Source organism: Marmota flaviventris, chromosome 4 (assembly GCF_047511675.1).
Source record: "Marmota flaviventris isolate mMarFla1 chromosome 4, mMarFla1.hap1, whole genome shotgun sequence".
In the NCBI taxonomy this organism is placed as follows: Eukaryota; Metazoa; Chordata; class Mammalia; order Rodentia; family Sciuridae; genus Marmota; species Marmota flaviventris.
The window spans coordinates 44,380,311-44,400,942 of record NC_092501.1 but is presented as its reverse complement, the minus strand read 5'-3'; the positions used below and the strand labels follow the sequence as shown (position 1 = coordinate 44,400,942).

General features: G+C 40.2%; 1 pseudogene; it reads left to right on the top strand.

Annotated features, from left to right (window-relative positions):
• The first annotated feature begins 6,033 nt into the window (after window positions 1-6,033).
• Window positions 6,034-7,090, top strand: LOC139705475 (neurofilament light polypeptide-like; annotated as a pseudogene).
• The last annotated feature ends 13,542 nt before the right edge of the window (window positions 7,091-20,632 follow it).

Below are 20,632 nucleotides of genomic sequence, written 5' to 3'. Positions count from 1 at the left end.
GATGATTTTTGTGAATTATTGTTTATGCTGCCCAAAGTTTTACTGTATTGGGATTGCCCTAATGTATACTGAATTGGGTTTGCATATACCTCTCTTCTATCAATATCCAATGCTTATTGAAAATATTTGTTGTCTGAGACTAGGAGAACTTTTTCTTAGAGAAAATAAGAAAGGGAATGTAATAGCAGTGTTGCAAAATAAAAGAATACCAAATTCTCTGTCAGCTATGAATTTACAGTATTTCAAATGTTCCATGAAGTGGAAGCATTTCAAATATCCTGCAAATCAATGATGCTATACAAAGAAGTAGAAAATCATAACTAGATAATGTCAGGGAGAGGAACTGGTTTGAAAAGCAATGCAATAGTTTAGAATAAGCCCATGTGATGCGGAAGCAAGCATGGTCAGGGAGAGGATCCTAGGGAGTCTGGAAATGAGAAAGGGAGCACCTGCCTTTTGGTCTCATCATTTTGAACCCACCTGCTAACTGTTGACAAATGATGGATGCTCACATCTTATTTTCTTTGTGTTTAATTATGTTGGAAGGGAAAATGAGAGCATATATTTAGAAGAACCTGTTTTGTTATGTAGAGTCATAATTTTAAACCTCCTAAGTGGGGATCAAAGATTTACCTAGATGTTAACCTAAATTCATCCTGATTGGGAGATGGGTTTCAGGAGTGATCAAATATCAAAATGCTTTTAGACACTCTTGACTGTGAGCATCTGCAACCCTAGCTAATTAGGTTACCTAGTCTAAAAAGCATTTTGTCATTTTTAAACACATACCTCAAAGCTTTGTGGACTCTGGCTGGCATTGCAATTATCCTGAATTGATGCAGGAGAAAAAAATGTAGATTAGAGTTGTTCTATTCAGTTGTTAGGATCACATCTATAATACACTGTCCAGTTTTGAAAAACTTTTGTTTGTTCAGTTTATGGCTTTTAAACGCAACAAATTTATGAATAACCTTACAGGATATGGAGTCATAAATGGGTGTTGATGGGGCAGCTTAAGAAAAAACAAGAGGCTGTGTGAATGTGTGCAGGGGAACTGGGGCTCTCCTAGGTTGCAGAGAGTTAGTTGGGAGACTTTGAAAAGCTATGTTCACATGCACTGAAGAATTTTGGTAGATTTTGGGAAGAGTTGGGAGTTTGGAATTGTGCACTGTTCATAACCTCTACAATAACCTCCTTGGTTCAGCCCAGGATGGGTTGCCTTTTTTGTGTCTACCCCAGGCCAATGAGCAGATCAGTGATAATGCTGAAACTAAGCTTTACTATAAAATATTTTATTGAAAATAATTTCTTTCTTTTTAGATTTGGTTTCAAAACAAAAGATCCAGACTACCACTAAAAGAGAAACAGAAAGCAGTTGTCGCCAGGAGAAGACATGAGTTCCCTGTCCAAGGGCATCATTCTGTTTTAGGGCACCAGGAGGCCCAGATGCAATGTGATAACAGTGCCACTGCACAGCCTTATTGCCTCCAGCCGGCTCCACAGGGAAAACCTGGCTCCTTTCCTGTGGAGACATGGGGACTCCCCCGTGAAGAGAATGGCTCCTGTGACTCTTTTGTGTTAGATGGACAGCAAGTTGCTAGAGAGCAGCCCAGTTCCCCAAAGCAGCAGGTCTGGGGTGAGGGCTATGAACTATTTGATGGCTTGCCTTTGCCCTGTGTCAATAGTGCACAGGGAAAGATGCAGCAGCAGCAGGACATGGACCTCTTTGATCTGTGTGGACCACAGCAGCAGAGTGACTGGGGATATTATAATCTACAGCTGCAACAGCCCCAGAGTTATCAAGAGAAGCTGCCTGTTCAGGACCCACTTCTATTGTCTGAGAAGCACAATGTCTTGGGTCAGCAGTTGCTCTCCTTTCCACAAGAGCAGGATGTGGATTCTCAAAAGAATGGAGAAGACTCAAGGTCTCAGATTGAGTGCACATCTACTCCACAAATGGAGTTGAGTGTTCTTCCAGAGCCTATTGCAATAGATGGACAGCAAGTTGCTAGAGAGCAGCCCAGGTCCCCAAACCAGCAGGTCTGGGGTGAAGGGTATGAACTATTTGATGGCTTGCCTTTGCCCTGTGACAATAGTGTGCAGGCAATGATGCAGCAGCAGCAGGATATGGACCTCTTGGATCTGTGTGGAGGACTGCAGGAGAGTGCCTGGGTTTCTTATAATCCATAGCTTCAACAGCCACAGAGTTACCAAGAGAAACTGCCAGATCAAGACCCAATTCTAATGTCCCCAACTGAGCAGAGGTATGAAACATTTGATGACTTGGCTGAAATTTTAACTGAAGTCCTTGGCATTGAGTTTTAGGGACCTATAGTCAGAAGTCAACCTGTAGTCATGCTCTCAGGGTCAGAGCTAAGAGTCTCTTGAATGTGCAAATAAAGATGCTCAGTGTAGGAAATTTTCTTGAAAACAACAACAAAAACAAACAAAAAACTCAAAAAAATCACAAATGCCCTAGAAAATTAAAAAAAATAAAAATAAAAACAAAAAAATAAAAAAAAAACAACTCCCCCAATCCTTCATACATCCCCCTTTATCCCAGCTAACAGCCCTTCCTCACAGCTTCCTGAACTCTCAGAGTCTTCTGGAGGGGTAGGAGTACCCACCAGTCATAGATCCCTGACTGTGCCTCTCCTAGTGCTCTGGAGAAAGATGGACTCAGGCAGCCACTGCCACAGCAACAGGCACAAAGACAGCACTTGCCAGATTCAAAACAATGTGTGCTTAGGTAGATCCATCTTGCACAGCCTGTCTCACAAATTATCTCCATCTTGGAGATAAGGTCCTCTATAGTGCCTTTGTATGGCAGAGTCTGAAGGATGCTGCTCTCCTCCCTGAAGAGGACCAGCATCTTCAGAATATTATATTCTGCCAGGACAGCCTGGACTCTCTGAAATTTGACAATGTCATTGGTATCACAATGGATTTTCATGTGTGTCCACCGTCACCAACAAACCAACAAAAACCAAGCCAGGTCATTATGAGGGAAGACATCTCAGCGAGGGTTGCTTGACAAGAATTTACAAGAGTCTGCTGGAATTCAGCTTTTTTAGAACAGACTTCTGCAGCGATGTGTGTCCAGAAACTGTCTGTTTAACTTTGAACTTACATCTCTCTTGTTCTTTACTACAGTTGCCAAGACTTATTATTTGGAAGTATGTGTTGTAGTTCTTTTTACCTTTGCCTTTAAAAATCTCCCCCAGCCCTCAACTCTCCCACTGTGCTCACAGTGAATGTGCCTGCGGCGTACTGTGGCAGCATGTGCCTGTTGCTGTGTCATTCAATTTCCAATTCACATTCTTGGCAGAATCTTTCTCGGACCATAATTGAGTTGGATACCTCCATCCTCCTACATGGGCTACCTTTTGTGTTACATGGACAGCAAGTTGCTAGAGAGCAGCCCAGGTGCCCACTGAAAGCAGAACTTGTACTGAAGTCACAGGTTCAGCTACTGCAACTTCAAGAACTCCTGGAGGCTCCTGCACTGAGATGAGAGCACCTGTTTGTGAATCCAGTGTGTTCTGACAGTCACTTGGGCATGCAGGTCAATGATATCTGAGGGTGCCCAGGGTAGACTATGGATATTGTTGATCTGAGTTTTTGAGAGAAACTTTGAAGACAGCGGTATCACTGAACTTTTCACTTGGAACCAGTTTTGCAATTTGGGTCTCTAGGACATAGAACACCTTGAAGTCTTCCACCAGAGAGTTTCCTGTCTCTCCAACAGCTCCTGTGGACCCCTCTCTGCAGGCTACATGCCTCAGACCACTAGGGGGCACCATTCACACATGCAGCTGGAGATGCTCTTCCTGAATATCCTGTTGACTCCTGGGGTGTTTTGTGTAGAAGCAGGCCAAGGATAGAGAATTTTTTGTCAGTCCTTTTCATTTTGCTATCATTATGTTTGATTACTAAAGAGGCTATACTCGTTCTTGTCATTTAAGCAACACCAGGAGTAGTGAAGAAATATTGCATTTATGGTTTTCCTTTGCCCACCCTCTTGGAACCATTGTGAAGAGTTTCAGATGTTATGTTTGTCGTGTATCTCAGATTTATTTAAGTGTGAAATTCTGAAATGATATTAAATGACAAAATAAAACGTGTTTTGCATGCATTTCAAAGGCATGTATCATACAAACCTTTATTTTGTAAATATTTTCCTTCATATAATGAGACTGAGTGTAGGTGGATAAATCGCAACTCTAACAGGGGGAATGTCTTATTTGGACAGTCACTTGGAATGTTGATTGAAGTTGCAGATGCTTAGCAATTCTGCTTCTAGATGTTTCCACAGGAAAATGCTATCTTTTCTTACAGAACACTGAATCCCCAGATAAGAATGTTCACATAAAGTTATCAAGTTAGCCACATAAAGTTATCAAGTTAGCTGTGTTAATTTTCCCCCTACAACAGCTAATAGCTGTGATAATGCTTATTCTATTTTTTTTTTTTTTTTGATGGCCTAAGTGTTGAATCCAGGGGTCTTCTCCACTTAGCTCGTTTGCTGACCCTCTTTATTTTTGGAGACACAGAGTTGCTTTGGTGGTTTTGAATTTGTGACCCTCCTTCCTAAGCCTCCAGATTTGTTGGAATAATAGGTGTTGTCCACCTTACCAGGATTAGTTTATGTTTTTGGAGGTTTCAGTCCCTAGTCAGTTGTCATGAATTTCTCATACTTGGTTGGACATTCCACAGTAGTTTAGCTCAGTGGGAAATTATCAAAGAACACTTAAATCCACAAAAATTCTTATAGCTCAAAGTTAGGGATTGTTTGCCTAATATTGTGAATTTAAGATTGAAAACACACACACACACACACACACACACACACACACACACACACACTATAATTTCTTGTTATGTTAGAGCAGAAAATAATAAAGTATAAAATGCAAAACATCAAACTCCTCCCTGTCAGTAATTTCCTCTGCCAATAATTCCAGTTCTGTTCCCATAACGTGGTGGACCTCCTATTTCTTCTCTACCTATTGCCTGTTTTCCAGTATATATGGAGAAAAAATATAGAAACAGGGTATCAACTAAAAATAGTTTGCTTTCACATTCATGTCTACCTGTGTCCTAGCATCAATTCTTGGGAGATCATCAAAAATTTGAAAAAATTTTATGAAAGTGAGTACACATCAATCTACTTTATTCCATGTAGGAGCTACAAAGGATCCTGTGGTTGGACATACCATTATTTATGCAGAAAGTGCCCTATTCATGTTTCTCTTTTTCCCCCCAATATAAAACTTGCTTCATGAACATACATCTTTTTAACAGTTGCATATATTTATTTATTTAGGTACTGGGGATTAAACCAAGAGACTTTCCACCATTTAGCTATATCCCCAGGCCTTTTTAAGTTTTTATTTTGAGACAGGGGCTCACTAAGTTGCAGAGTTGTCTGCCCCTGAACTTGCAATCCCTTGCCCCAACCTCTGGAATACTTGAGATTACCAGCATGTGTCACAGTGCCTGGCTTCCTATATTTTAATAGCAAATTTATAAAAACAGCACAGAAGGTTGACAGCATTAAAAACCTGCACTAGCATGTGGGACAACTCAGAACGTCATAGTGAGGGAAATCCACTGTATGATCACAATTCTACAAATGACATTTAGTGGCTGTCAGTAAGAAGTTAACTTAGTTTGTAAACAATCAAAATGCTGCCACAGTCCAAAAAAAGAAAAATAATAGCAGACCTTTATAATCATCATACAGCTGAATTGCCAGAATTTGTTCATTATAACATTTTGATCTGCATTAATGCTTTGCATATTTAACATTTACATGAAACAATCACACACAAATAAAAAATGGAAAAGCTGCCAATACATGATTCCTCTCCCCTACTTTTCTACTTATAATCATCCACTGAGGCACCTTTTGAAGGACAGAGGGGATGTTTAACATCAGACCTAAAAATAGTGGTTTGGTTTGTGGTTTTTGAGATGCTGTGAATCAAACCCAGGGGGGGGGGGGGGGATTGGGGGGCACTGGCCGCCAACATGAGTTCCTTAAGCTATGAGCCTAGACCTCCTACAAGAGGTGCTATGTGGAGACTCCCCAGGTGCACATCTCCAGCATGAGCAGAGGCTACAGCACAGCATGCTTTGCTTACTCCAACTACTAGGCCCTGGTGTCCTCCTGGCTCTCTGTGCGCTGCAGCTACTCGTCCAGTTCAGGCTCCTTGATGCACAGCCTGGAGAACCTAGACCTGAGCCAGGTAGCCGCCATTAGCAACGACCTCAAGTCCATCCGCACTCAGGAGAAGGTGCAGCTCCAGGAACTCAAAGACCGCTTTGCCACCTTCAAGAGCGCGTGCAGGAGCTAAAGCAGTTGAACAAGCTGCTGGAAGCGGAGCTGCTGGTGCTGTGCCAGAAGCATTCGGAGCTGTCCCGCTTCTGGGCGCTGAAGGAGCAGAAGATTAGCCACCTGTGCCTGGCGGGGGGGAAGCTACCAACGAGAAGCACGCACTCCAGGGCGAGCGCGAAGGGCTGGAGGAGACTGTGCAACCTGCAAGCATGCTAGGAAGAGGAGGTGCTGAGCCACGAGGACACCGAGGGCCGCCTGATGGAAGCGCGCAAAGGCGCAGAAGAGGCTGCGCTGGCCAGCACTGAGCTCCAAAAGCATATCCACAGCCTGATGGAGGAAATCGCTTTTCTGAATCCCCAAAGCCTCATTCTGTCTCTGCCTTTCCTTCTCTCTTTTTAGGCTCCCCCTCTCCTTTAGAACTTGTTCTTATCTTCATTTCTCCACCCTTTTCTACCTCTACTTTTTCACCGCTGTCTCTCCCCTTCAGTCGCCCTAGCCCTCGCCCTCTCCCTCTTTCTTTGCCTCTATCATTCCTATCTTGCCATCCGCGGTCTTCCTGGGTTCCCTGCCCGCGCCCCCGTCCCACCCACCCGCCAATGCGCCCTTGGCGCGGAGCAGGGCGAGCCCAGGCTGTGCGCAGAGCAGGAGCCCCATGGTGCTGGCCTGGCAAATGTCAGCGCCCAGTTTGCTGGAGGCCGCTCTCCCCAGGAGAGCGCCAGGCCGGCCCAGGAGGAAATGCTCCAAGTCTGAGCCAAAATTCCTGGGCGGCTTGGGGCTTTCTGGCTCCAAAACACTCTTTCCCTCCAGAATTCCCCTGGCACCTCGCGGATCTCAGAAACCCCAAAGACCTAATCTCTAGGTTCCAGCCAGGGCGCCACCCCAGGAAGGAAGGGTGTTCTTGCACAGGAGGGGATTTGGGGAAGACATGTAGCCCTAGGACGCTGCCCGGGGGTCCAGAGGTTCCTTATGAGCCCATTTCTCTGAGAGAAGTGCTTTCCTCTTTGTCACCGCAGGTTGTTGGCACAGGACCTGAAGCCGGACTCCTAGGGAGCTTTTCTGTCTACCCAAGGACAAGATATTAACTCTAATGCTGTCCAACTCCACCTGACCCTGAGAGGGAGATTCAGGCAAGGTGTCTGCCCTCCACAGAAATCCACTGCTTTGGTAAAGAAGTAGCAGCAATATTAAAGGACGCCTTTCAAAAGAAAATAAATTCATGGCTGTCATACAGATAGAAAATGAGCATGTGCCAAAGATTTTATTTAGCTCATTGTTAATGAGGGACCAAGTAAATGTTACAAGCAGTCCTAAGAACAGACTTAGATTAGGAAAAGCAGCTTGCACATGCAAAAAGAATTGAACTCTTGCACTCCAGGAGGGATGGGAACCAGGACAACCTGTAGTAGACAGAATTGCAGATCTGTAGACTATCTATATCTATCTATATCCATATCTATATCTATATCTATATCTATATCATGTATATCTGTTTTTTTTTTTGGGGGGGGGATCTGAAGGCACAGCTCAGTGGTGGTGTGCTGGCCCAGCATGTGAAACAACCAGGGTTCAATCCCTTATAGTGGCCCTCTACTAGTGTTAGGTATACTGTAGGGAAAGAGGAAAGGGAAATCACATATTCACACATTGTGTCTAACCTTTAAGGAGTTCATGCTCTAGTAATTGTTGTGGTACTAATAAACAGCTCTTGAGCTTTGATTGATTGACTTCTACTCTTTGCCACTTCTGATCTTTCCTTAAACGTCTTTAAAGCAAGTCATTGTCCATTATGCAGATCAAGAAATCCAGGTTCAAAGAGGTCAAGAACCTTGCAGATAACTTGCAGATAAGTCACACAACTGGCACAAAGAGGGGTGAGGAGTAGAATCTAACTTGTCTGCCTCTGCACAGCCTGGTTCTTAGATAATAACACACTACATCCTGTTGTGTTTATGCTAAGAAAACTCAAGGGGGGGGGGGGGTTCTTCATTCCAAAAGCTGGGTGAGTTTTTTGGTGATCTTCTAATCATCCCCCACCTTCCTCCAGTTTAGAACACAGAAACTGAGACAAGTGCAACAAATAATAGTTTTAGTGAAAATACAAATAAAGGTACAGCCCTAACAAATCTGTGAACTCTGAGTACTTGGAGTACCTTGCTTGCTTAACATGGAACACTTTCATTGCCAAGCCTGGGAGAATGACTGTATCCATCAAGAGTCCCCATCAGGTTTATTTGGAGGAGCACCTGCAGGCCAGGTCTGCGTCTCTGCCTTTTCTGTTCCTGGCTCAGTGCAATTGTCCCACATAATTACCTAATCAATAATCTTCACATTCCATTTCCTCCCGAACAGTAAGATAACAGCCTCAGGCACAGACATTCTGATTCTGAGTCATCAGATCTGTCACCAAGACTAATATTTATTTTTTTAAAAAAATTATATATATATATATATATATATATATATATATATATATATATATATATATATATATAAATTGGACACAACACCCTAATTTCTTTATTTATTTTTATGTGATGCTGAGGATAGAACTCAGCATACCGTGCATGCTAGGTAAGCACTCCACCATTCAGCAACAACCCCAGCCCCTAGGATCTAATTTTTAAAAAGCTTACATGGGGATTATGATGCCCAGATGAGCTGGGCTAGAAGGAAGGGTTTATTTAAATAATGCATTGAATTTCTCATACTTGGTTGGACATTCCACAGTAGTTAAGCTCAGTGGGAAATTATCAAAGAATACTTAAATCCACAAAAATTCTTATAGCTCAAATTTAGGGATTGGTTGCCTAATATTATGAATTTAAGATTAGAAACACACACACACACACACACACACACACACACACACACACTTTGATTTCTTGTTATGTTAGAGGACAAAGTAATAAAGTATAAAATGCAAAACATCAAACTCCTCTCTGTCACTAATTTCTTCTACCCAATAATTCCAGTTAGGTTCCCATAGCATGGTGGACACTTCCTATTTCTTCTCTACATATTCCTTGTATTGTTAGTATGTATGGAGAAAAAAATATAAACCTGGTATCAAATAATAAATATTTTGCTTTTAAATTCATGTCTACCTCAGTCCTAGCATCAAATCTTGGGAGATCACTAAAAATTTGGAAAAATTTTATGAAAGTGAGTACACATAAAACTACTTTATTCCATGTAGGAGCTGCAAAGTATCCTGTGGATGGGTATATCATTATTTATCCAGACAGTGCCCTATTTATGGGCAAAGGGACTGTTTCTTTTTTCCACAATATAAAACATGCTTCAAGAACATACTTGTGTATATATCATTTTAACAGTTTCATGTATTTATTTATTTCGGTACTGGGGATTAAACCCAGAGACATTCCACCATTTAGCTATATCCCCAGGCCTTTTTAAGTTTTTATTTTGAGACAGGGTCTCACTGAGTTGCAGAGTTGTCTGCCCCTGAACTTGCAATCCCTTGCCCCAACCTCTGGAATACTTGAGATTATCAGCATGTGTCACAGTGCCTGGCCTCCTATATTTTAATAGCAAATTCATAAAAGCAGCCCAGAAGATTGACAGTATTAAAAATCTGCACTAGCATGTAGGACAACTCAGAAAGGCATAGTGAGTGAAATCCACTGTATGATCACAATTCTACAAACGACATTTAATGGCTGTCAGTAAGAAGTTAACTTAGTTTTTAAAAAATCTAAATGCTGTCATGGTCAAAAAAAAAAAAAAAAAAAGATAAAAGATAAAAAAAAAAAAAAGCAGACCTTTATAATCATTATACAGTTGAATCGCCAAAAGTTGTTCACTGAAACATTTTGATCTGCATTCCTGCTTTGCATGCTTAACATTTATATAAAAACCTACACACAAATCAAAATGGAAAAGCTGCCAATACCTGATTCCTCTCCCCTAGTTTTCTACTTATAATCATCCACTGAGGCACCTTTTGACACCATGGGGACAGAGGGGATGTTTAATATCAGACCTACCAAGAGTGGTTTGGTTTGTTGTTTTTGAGATGCTGTGGATCAAACCCAGGGCCTAGTGCATGGATGGCTTTCACAAAGCTACACATAAGTCCAGCCCCATAGTATGTGCTTACATAATTTCTCAATGTGTCCGAGTGCTATTTGGAGGTCATTTGGCATAACTACTGCACGTTTGCCATGGATCACACAGGTCTTACTTGTGTCTTCTAAAAAGTCAACCAGAGAGTCTTCATTTGCTTCCCACAAAGCGGGATACCTGCCCTTTAGAAGCACAAATCTGTTTTTAAATCGGAGGAGTTTCTCACACCAGACGCTGGAAGAGGAGTTAATGAATCTGAAATTTAGTGGATAAACTAGATATCAGAGCACCACAACACTGGGCCTATAACTCTGAGTTTTCTTCACCTTTACACAGGAGGGCGCTCGTTACAAACGATTTTTTGTAGCCAATGACTAGCGCGTTTACCACTTGTGGGTTTGGGAGTAGTGGGCTTTGGTGGAGGACTCCTTTTGAGACCTTCTTGCTCCCTTCTACTGGAGGTCAGCGCACTTGAGGAAGTGCAGGTGTTAGAGGGGGAGGGTGGCTGTATATACCATGTTTCTTTTCTTTTTTTCTCCCTCTCTTCTTTCTTTCTTTCTCTTTTTCTCTCTCTCTTCCTTCCTTCCTTCCTTCCTTCCTTCCTTCCTTCCTTCCTTCCTTCCTTCCTTCCTTCCTTCCTTTCTTTCTTTCTTTCTTTCTTTCTTTCTTTCTTTCTTTCTTTCTTTCTTTCTTTCTTCTCTTTTCCCTGTTATGGGGATTGAACCTAGGGGCTGCATGTGCTAGGCAAGTGTTCAACCACTGAACCACATTCCCAGTCCCTATATTCATGTATTCTGGAAAAACTAGATTCCTGGCAGGGCAATCACAGAATGAGAGATACTTTATTTTTTATCCATAAGGCAAACACTGCCCCCAACTCTCACTAAACCACAGATGAGCCAGTGGGCTCCCAACTATCATATCACTGTCTGCATTGGAATAGTGCTGGAGGAGGTGTCATTTATATAAAATACTTCTGGAGGGGCAGGACCTGAGGTCACAGACCCAGGTGTCCAGGGCTATTCCCCAACACCTATTTTTTTTTTTTTTTTTTACTAAAACCATCCTATGCTACAAAATGGTTTCTTGTTGGTTTAATTTAGTTGCAGTTATTTAGAAATGAGATTGGGTTGCATTTGCCTACTCAAATACTTTTCCCTTCTATTTTCCCGCTTTTCTTTGTATATTCTGATTATTAATGTAAATGCCTTTTATTGGTGCTGGCAATGTTTTCCCTAGACTTCCCTTTAACTATCTTTTTTGGTGTCTTTGCTCAGGAAGTTCAGATATTAGGTAGCCAAATTTCTCAAGATTTTCCTTTATGACTTCTAGAGTTTACTATATGTTTATGATTCCACACTTCAAAATTATATTTTTTTTTCATTATTTTCTCCAACTACTTTTAAAGGTTATTAAAGATATAATCTCTATTCCATTTACAATTTTTCTGTGGTTTTGAAGAAAGAAAAATATTTCTAACTTAATTTTTTTTCTAAAATGGACATCTAAATATCATTTTGCTCTATTGTATAATCTATCCTTTAGCGGCTAATTTTCTTTCCTTCTTTCTTTTTGTATTAGGGATTTAAGACAAGGGTAATTTACCAATGAGCCACATCCCCACATCCCTGAGACTTTGCTGTGGATAATGGGGAATGGCAAGAACTTTCTAGACAGAGGACATGGAAAAAGGCTGAAGTCATGGAGTGCTTGAGGAATTGAAAGAAATCCAGTTTGCTTTTAGTACACACAGCAATAAGAAGGCAGAAATCAAATCAGAAAGAAAAGCAGAGACTCAATCCTTGAAACATAAATTACCCTTAAGTTTTATCTTAAGGGCAATAATAAACATATATTAAGTGATCTTATTCTTTTCTATCATTTCAGAAAATAAAAGTATATAATAGAGAAAAAAAAGAAAAAGAGGGGAATGATAGACCCAGCCTGATTTTCTCTTAAAATTGGGAGCCATCTTGCCACAAAGCCATAAAAAGCTAATTTCAGCTTCACTGTTAATTACTGCAAATTCTAAACCTGCTTGGAATGCCTGCCCTGCCTTGAACTCACCCAAGCCTGGCTCTCTCTGAGCAGATAGCAGCCCTCTCTGAAACTTTAATGATGCCTCACAAATCCTGGCCTTCCCTAGCCAGATAACGACCTTCTCTGAGGCTCTAATGACTTTCATAAATTCTGATGTCAGGGCCAGCAAAAATGTAAACTAACATTTATGAAATGCTCCTCAGAGTTTTGTTATCTGTAATCCCTACTTTGTATAACTTTCTGTGCTATAAAGCTAGGCTGCAAGAAACTTGTGGCTGCTGTCTTGTTCCTGTGGTTTTTGCTGGGAGAGGCAGCCTGGCTGGTCAAAATAATAAGCTTGCTTTAATTTGATTTTAACTGGAGTCAGTGGTCTTTTCTTGTGTCCTGGTCTAACAATTGCTGAAGCTGGCTTTGAACTGAAATTCTCTTGTCTCAGCCTTCCAAACTGCTGGGGTTACAGGTACGTGCCACCACCCCTGGCAAGTGTGTTCAATTCAGAAAATGTCTTTGTTACTTCAATATAAAGTTTTTGCAAAATCTTCATCTCTTGGTCTAAATCTCATGCAACCCTCATTTCAACTCATGTGTTATAAAGCCTTATTAAAAACAAACAAACAAACAAACAAAAAAAAAAAAAAAAAACATAGAACAATTCTGAACAAGCCCACCCGGGTTCTTCTTCCAGACCATATTGCATAAGCATGATGATAACCCTTTCATGACTGACAACATCTCTAATCTAGGAGGTGAAGGGATTATTGTCACCCCACCTACCTAGGAGCACAGTGGAAGAAAGTGAAGTGACCTGCCCCAGGGTTATCCCCTGCAGAGAAAGAGTAGGACTGCAGAGCTGTTGGGGGTTAATCCAGCTAGCCATCTTTCCTTCTAGAATTCTCCACCTAGTTAATGCCCTCTAGGGATTTCCGACCAAGGTTAAGGGTGAGAATAAACTCTAAAGCCTATGGTTTGCCTTGTTTTTAATTAACATTTACCCTATGCATTGTTTGAAAATATATTTTATAAAAATCAAATCATGATCTTCAAACAGATATAAAATGAACACTTTCTAGGGATTTTCACTGAATCAATGAGAAAACTAGGCAGATTATAACTGACTCAAAGGAGAAGTCAAAAAGCACAGACTTATATAAAGCAAAGGAAAGTTAAAGCAGAATCCCAGATAGAGCTCAAATAAGCTTCTTCAATGGTCAGAAAGGAAACTTAGCTGAACCTGTCTGCTACAGCAGAATATACCTGTGTAGAGATGAGGATTATTTTGCCTTGCTATTAGATATCTATATTTTGTAAAATTGCAAAATAGCTTCCATGAAATCAAAACCAGATAAGGTGGAAAGGTATGCTATAGACAATGCTTCTTTTGACTTCAATGTGGAAAGAAACATTGAAAAAAAAAACCTCATTTATTCACAAGCAATTCATCAGTAATCCTATTAAAGAGGCCTAATGTTTCTGGCACCTGTTTTTATAAGGTAGAGTCACAAAGTTTTTGTGATTTTTCAATGGGCTTTCTTGATGAGCTCAGCTATCTGTAGTTTTATTCCACACCCTATTTTCTTTGTTGGTTCTGGGGATTGAACCTAGGGACACTTAACCAACTAATCTACATCTTCAGCCCTTTTTTATAGTTTACTTAGAGACAGGGTTTCACTAAATTGTGTACAGCCTCTCTAAATTGCTGAGATTGGCTTTGAACTTGCTATCCTCCTGTGTTAGTCTCTGAAGCTTGGGATTACAGGCATGCACCACCACACCAAGCCTTTTATTCCACCTTTAGGACTGATTTGAGGAAGGTGAAAATCAAAAGCTGTTCAGTGTGAGCCCTTAATTTAGAGCCATGGGTGCTTGAGAAATAACACTTGTTTTCCTCTTTCAAGGGGACATTTAAGAATAAACCTAGAAAGTGACAGGAAGTGTAAAGAAGTTTAGCTCTCTCCTCAGTGAGAAATTTTATTTTATTAAATAATCAAGGACATAATAAAATAAACGTAAAAGTTAGAAAATTATTCTGGTGAAACAAACCCAGAATCTTTCAACATAGATAAGTTACATTGAAAAAAAAAAATCCTTTGTATCATAGCTGATGATGGCAAATAGAAAATCAAAGAAATGAGGCCATCAAAATTACACAAACTTTTCTAAGATTTCTAAAGTATTTTGTAGTGTAAAAAAATGTATGATACATTTTTAAAGACTTTTTTTGTTGTTTTTAGTTGTAGATGAGCACAATACCTTTATTTTATTTATTTACGTGGTGCTGAGGATTGAACCTAGTGCCCCCTGCATGTGAGATAAGAGCTCTACCACTGAGTCACAACCCCAGGCCTGTATGATATATTTTGGTTATTTATTTGGTACTAGGGATTGAACCCAGGCACACTTTACCACTGAGCTAAACCCCATTCTTTTTTAATTTTTTTTTTTTATTTTGAGAGAGGCCTCACTAAATTGCTGAGGTTGGCCTCCAACTTGTGAACTTCTTGCCTCAGGCTCTCCAGTAGCAAGGATTATAGGCATGTACCACCTGGAGTGGTTTTTTGTATGATGCATTTTATAAGCATTGCATGTTATATATTATAAATATTATTATATACTGTGTTAATTTTGCATGATAAAATTCATAGTGTGATAAAAGCAACTTTTCGTAATATTTTTAACATTTCTCATCATATTTAACCCATTTTGGACTCAAGTATTATAAACAAATCAAATCAAATTTATTTTATCAAATTAAATTTTTTCCTGGGCTGGTGATTGAACCCTTGGCCTTGCTCTTGCTGGGTAAGTGCTCCCCTACTGAGCCATATTTCTGGCCCTTCAACTCATTTTAAATTCTTCATTATGCTTTTTCATATTCTATAACAAAATGATTCTTTCCTTAGGACTAATTTCATTCTTTTTACAATTTCTTTTTATGGTACTAGAATTGAACCAATCGAGATGTAGTTCGAGTGAGAGCTTGGTGAGAGTCTCCTTTAGGGTGAGGTTAATGCTTTCTACCTTGCCTGAAGAGGTGGGATGATACAGGATGTGTAGATTCCAGGGAATGTGTAGAGCCCCAGCAATGAATCGTGTGATTTGAGAAGCAGAAGGATCTCAAGTTTGAGGCCAACTTTGTTGGACCCTGTCTCAAAATAAAAAATAAGAAAGGGTTAAATGAAGCTCTATGGTAATGCCAGTGGAACAGCTATTGGGTTTATCTGTTATCCTTCTGAAAAATACTGAAAACCCAAGCCACTGGAGAGAGAAAGAAGTGTGATAAAAAGAAAAAAAAAGTGGGGGATAGTACTGACATTTTTCTTCTTTGGTATGCCTCACACCTCTGTGTGTATGTGTGTGTGTGTGTGTGGGTGTGTGTTGTGTGTCTCTACTTTGTTCTTACAGCTTTAACTTGGGTTTTTTTCTTTCCTTTAGATACTGGCATGTTTTGACTCTCATTTGCTTTCAGGTCAATTGTGTGTATAATTTTCCTATGGAAAAGAAAATAAATGTTACAATATATTATTTTCATTTTATTAATAACTCTAGTCTCATAAAATCTCTATTCCCCATTTTAGACTTTCATTTTTCTTTCTTTCTATTTTTTTTGTTTGTTTATGTCCTGGGGATTGAACCCACAGATGCTCTACCACTGAGCTACATGCCCAGCCTTTTAGCTTTTTCTATTTTGAGTGTGATCCAGTGGAAGAGTCCTTGCCTAGCATTCCTGAGGCCCTGGCTTCAATTCTCAGTACCACCAAACAAACAAAGAAAGCCTCCATACAAACACTTGGAGAGCCCTTGGCACCAGTGTTTTAAGACTGCCATCCTGTTGGAGAGGGGTTAGGAAAAGGTCATGTAAAGATCCTGCAAAACATCAGTATCCTTTATTTGATTCCTATGTTGAACAGCAAGTGCACTTTGAACTTCATATTATAGAGCAAAAAATGAAGGTGGTCATAAAATATCAATACTTGTATCATCTGAATGCTTACTCCCTATTTTATTTCATCTTATTCCTTCCCTAATCGACTGCCAACCACTTAAAGTGTTGGGTGTGAGATTGATGTGAGCTGATTTATTTGTACTTTCTCAGTTACTATTCTGGCTGAGCATTTTGCATTAGTCTCTTTCTTTATATTTTTGAATTTTGTTAGACCTCCCAGCCTGCAGATCAGAATGTCATGGTATCCTCATATTTTTAAAGGTAGGTCCTTAATCCATTTATTATGATGATGATGATGATGATGATGATGATGATGATGATGAAGAATAAGGTGTGAGGCAGAGCTCCACCTTTAAAAACTCTTAGTCAACAAATAAACTTTTCTTTCTCTGGATGCCTCTAGTATTCCTAAAATCTGTTCTTTATGTTTCCATCATTTTCAGTTGAAGATAGTCATGAGGAAGAAGGAGAAACAACTCAAGAAAGAGGAAAAAAACTGCCACACAAGTTTACAACACATCATTTAGAGATTCTTAGTCGATCATTGGAACAAAATCCATACCCAAATTTTGGGATCTAGGTCGAGCAGGCCAAGCAAATGCATTGCCAAATATGTGAAATCAATGTAAGTCAAAAAGTCCAAAAATTACACAAACATATCTTTATGTAGATCACATAGAAAATAGAATTTTTTGGAAAAGTTTTATGTCATTTCTACATATAGGACAGCATGATACTTTGTCACGTATCACTTCACTGAGTTTGTGAACCTATCACATGACTTTCATGGAAAAATCAACTCTTGTGAGGCAAGTTTGGAAGTAGGCATCAAGTAAGGCACTCGTGTAATTATCCAACATAGAGCCTGTGCAGTTTTGATCAGGGTGCTAGCTGATCAAAGACCTAGGAAGATTAAATATTTTGAAGGTGGAACTGATACATTTTAGAGATGTTGGGTATTCAGTGAGAGGATTTAAGAATGGCTGTACAATTTTGGCCTGATCCATTTTATACCAGGGACATGAGGAGTTTTTCTTTAGATATGTGAGGTTTGGTATGTCAATCAAACCTCCAAGAGGTGATGGCCTAGGGTGCAGGAGAATGGGCTTGGTTGGATTATGTCCCTCACATTGCATTTCACAGCATTAGTAGGTTCTTTTAGGAATTTGTTACATGAGCCAATATCGTGTTATGCAAATTTCCAATGTAGTTACTGTTGTAAAATAGCTATATAATAACAAAATAATTGTTAAAGCTGCACAAAATTTTACCATCTCAGGATTGCCTTAGTATACATTGAAGAGCGTTTTTCATATATCTCTATTCTGTCATTATCCATGGGTCAGGAAATATGTTGGTTGTTTGACACAAGGAGGACAATTTTGGAGGAAATAAGAAAGGGAATATAAGAACAGCTTTGGAAGATACAGGAATAGCAAATGGTATGTAAGCAATGAAGTTACTGTGATAGAAAAATTCCATAAAATGAAGCATTTCAAAGGTCCTGCAAATCAATGATGATAGACAAATAAGTAGAAAACCTGAACAAGGTAATGACTGGGAAAAATTTTGAATTGAAATGAGATACACATGCTTAGAGAATGCCCATGTGATCAGAAGGCAGGTTAGTCAGGGAGAGGATCATAGGTGGTCTGGATGTGAGAACAGGAGCACCTGCCTTTTGGCTTAATTTTTGTAACCTACTTGCTAACTTCTCTGTCACCGCTGAAAAATTATGGAATCTTGTACCTCATCTTTCTGTTATAATTATGTTGGAAAGAGAAAATGAGAGCTTTGGAAAGAGAAAATGAGAGGTCCCAGTTGTTATGTATAGTGACAATTTTAACAATCTTAAGCATGTATGGAAGATAACTTCCAGCTCTTAACCTAAAGCTATTCCGAACTTGGGGAGAGGTTCCAGGAGTGATCAAATATCAAAAGGCTTACAGACATTCTTGGCTGTACCCCTCTACAACCCTAGCTCATTGGGTTGCATAGTCAAAAAAGCATTTTCTCATCTCCATACACTCACCTCTAAACTCTGGGGACTACTGCTGGCATTGAGGTTATCCACAATTGATGCAAGAGAAAAACATCAAGACTAGAGTTGGTCAGTGCAGTTGTTCAAATCCCATGTACAATGCACTGTCCAGTTATGACAAATGCTTGCTTGATCTGAATGTGTAATTTAAATACAACAAATTTAAAAATATTCTTACAATACACTAAGTCATGACTGTACCTTGATGGGGCAGCTTGAGAAAAATTAAGAAGTTGTGGGAATGTGTGTATGGCAACTTGGCATCTGTTCATTCTAAATACAGAGGTTACAGAGAGGTTGCTGGGAGACTTTGAAAAGCCTGAGTTCTCATGGACAGAAGGGATGCTTCAGACTGTGGGGACAGTTTGGAATTTGGAATTGGGCACCATTCACAACCTCCATTATATGGAGAGCCCAGGAAGGATTTTCTTCTTTGTGTCTACTCCAAGTCAAGAAGCAAGTCAGTGATAATGCTGAAACTAAGGTTACTATAAAATATTTCAGTGAAAATAAGTTGACTTTCTTTTTAGAATTGGTAACAAAACAAAAGATCCAGATTACCAGCTAGAGAGAAACAGAGGACATTTGCTGCCAGGAAACAACAGGAGTCCCTTGCCCAAGGTTATCCAGTTTTATACCACCAGGATGCCCAGAGGCAATCTGACAGCATCACTGCATCGCCCTCTGGTCCCCAGCAGGCTCCACTGGAAAGACCCAGCTACTTTGCATTGGAGACACAGAGAGGTCCTAGTGAAGAGGATGGTTCATGTGACTGGGTATTCCCAAGCATGAGAAAGGAACCAAGTTGTGTTTCTCTGGGTCAAGGGGCCAGAGAAAGTGGACCTTCTTCTACTATCAGTACAGCCATCTATAAGGCCACATTCAAGACAGAAGACAGAAAGCAGAGCAGGATTTTGCATTTGCCCTTTGTTGATAGTGTGCAGGGAAAGATACAAAAAGAGCAGGACAAGGAGCTCTCTGGTCTCCCTAAAGGACAGCAGATGACTGACTAGAGATATTCTATTTTACAGCAGCAACAGCCCCAAAACTACCAAGAGAATTTGCTAATTCAGGACCCATTATTAATTCCCCAGGAGCATAGGAACTTAGAACATCAGGTGCCCTCCCTTCTACAAGAGCAAGATGCAAGTTGTCAAACAAATAGACAGGATTCAATTGCTCAGATGCAGTTTGTATCTCCTCCACAAATGGAGGCCAGTTCTGTGCCAGCACTTTTAGGGCAAGATGGAAAGCAAGGTGATACAGAGCAGCCCAGATCCCCAACCCATAATCTTTCAGATGAGTGGTCTAAAGAGAGCTTTGACTGGACCAAAATTATTATTGGAGATCATAACATTAAAATTTAGAAAGCTATAGTCATAATCATTCTGGAATCATCCACAGCAGCTCAGGGCAAAGGACTGTCTCAAATCTGCATAGAAACATGTTGAGTTCAGGATCTCTATGAAAACAACAACAAACACCACAGAAAAAACTTCAAGGAAAAGAAAAAAAAAACTGAATCCTTCATACAACCCCCATACCACCCCAGTGAACACACACACACACACACACACACACATACACACACACACACACACACTCAGATTTCTGATCTGTCAGTGTCTTCTGGTGGAGCAGCAGTACCCACCACTAGCCAATCCCTTACTGGGCACCTTCTAGTGCTCTGGAGAAAGTTGGACTTATGCAGGCCCTCCACAGCAACAGACACAAAGAGAGCACTTGCCAAATTTAAAGGAACTTGTGCTTTTGGTAGACACTTCTTGCACAGCCCTGCCTCAGATATTTTCTTCCACTTGGAGATAAGATCCTCTAAGGTGCCAGTGTATGGAGGGTTTTGCAGCTGCTGCTGTCCTCCATGGACCAGCACAGTATCTTCAGGACACAGAATAGCTTCCCAGGACAGCCTGGACTCTCAACAAGCTGTCAGCATCATTGATATCAAAATGGATTTGTTTCTGTGACAAATCTAACAACAACAACAACAAAGAACAACAGATAGACAAGCTAGGACATTATGAAGGAGGCTTTGTCACTCAGGATTTCCTGACAAAAGTCCACAACATTTTGCCAGAATGCAGCCTTCTAGGAACAGACTTCTGCAAGGAGGTCTGTCCATCAACTGTCTATTTAGCTTTGAACTCACATAAACCTTGTGATT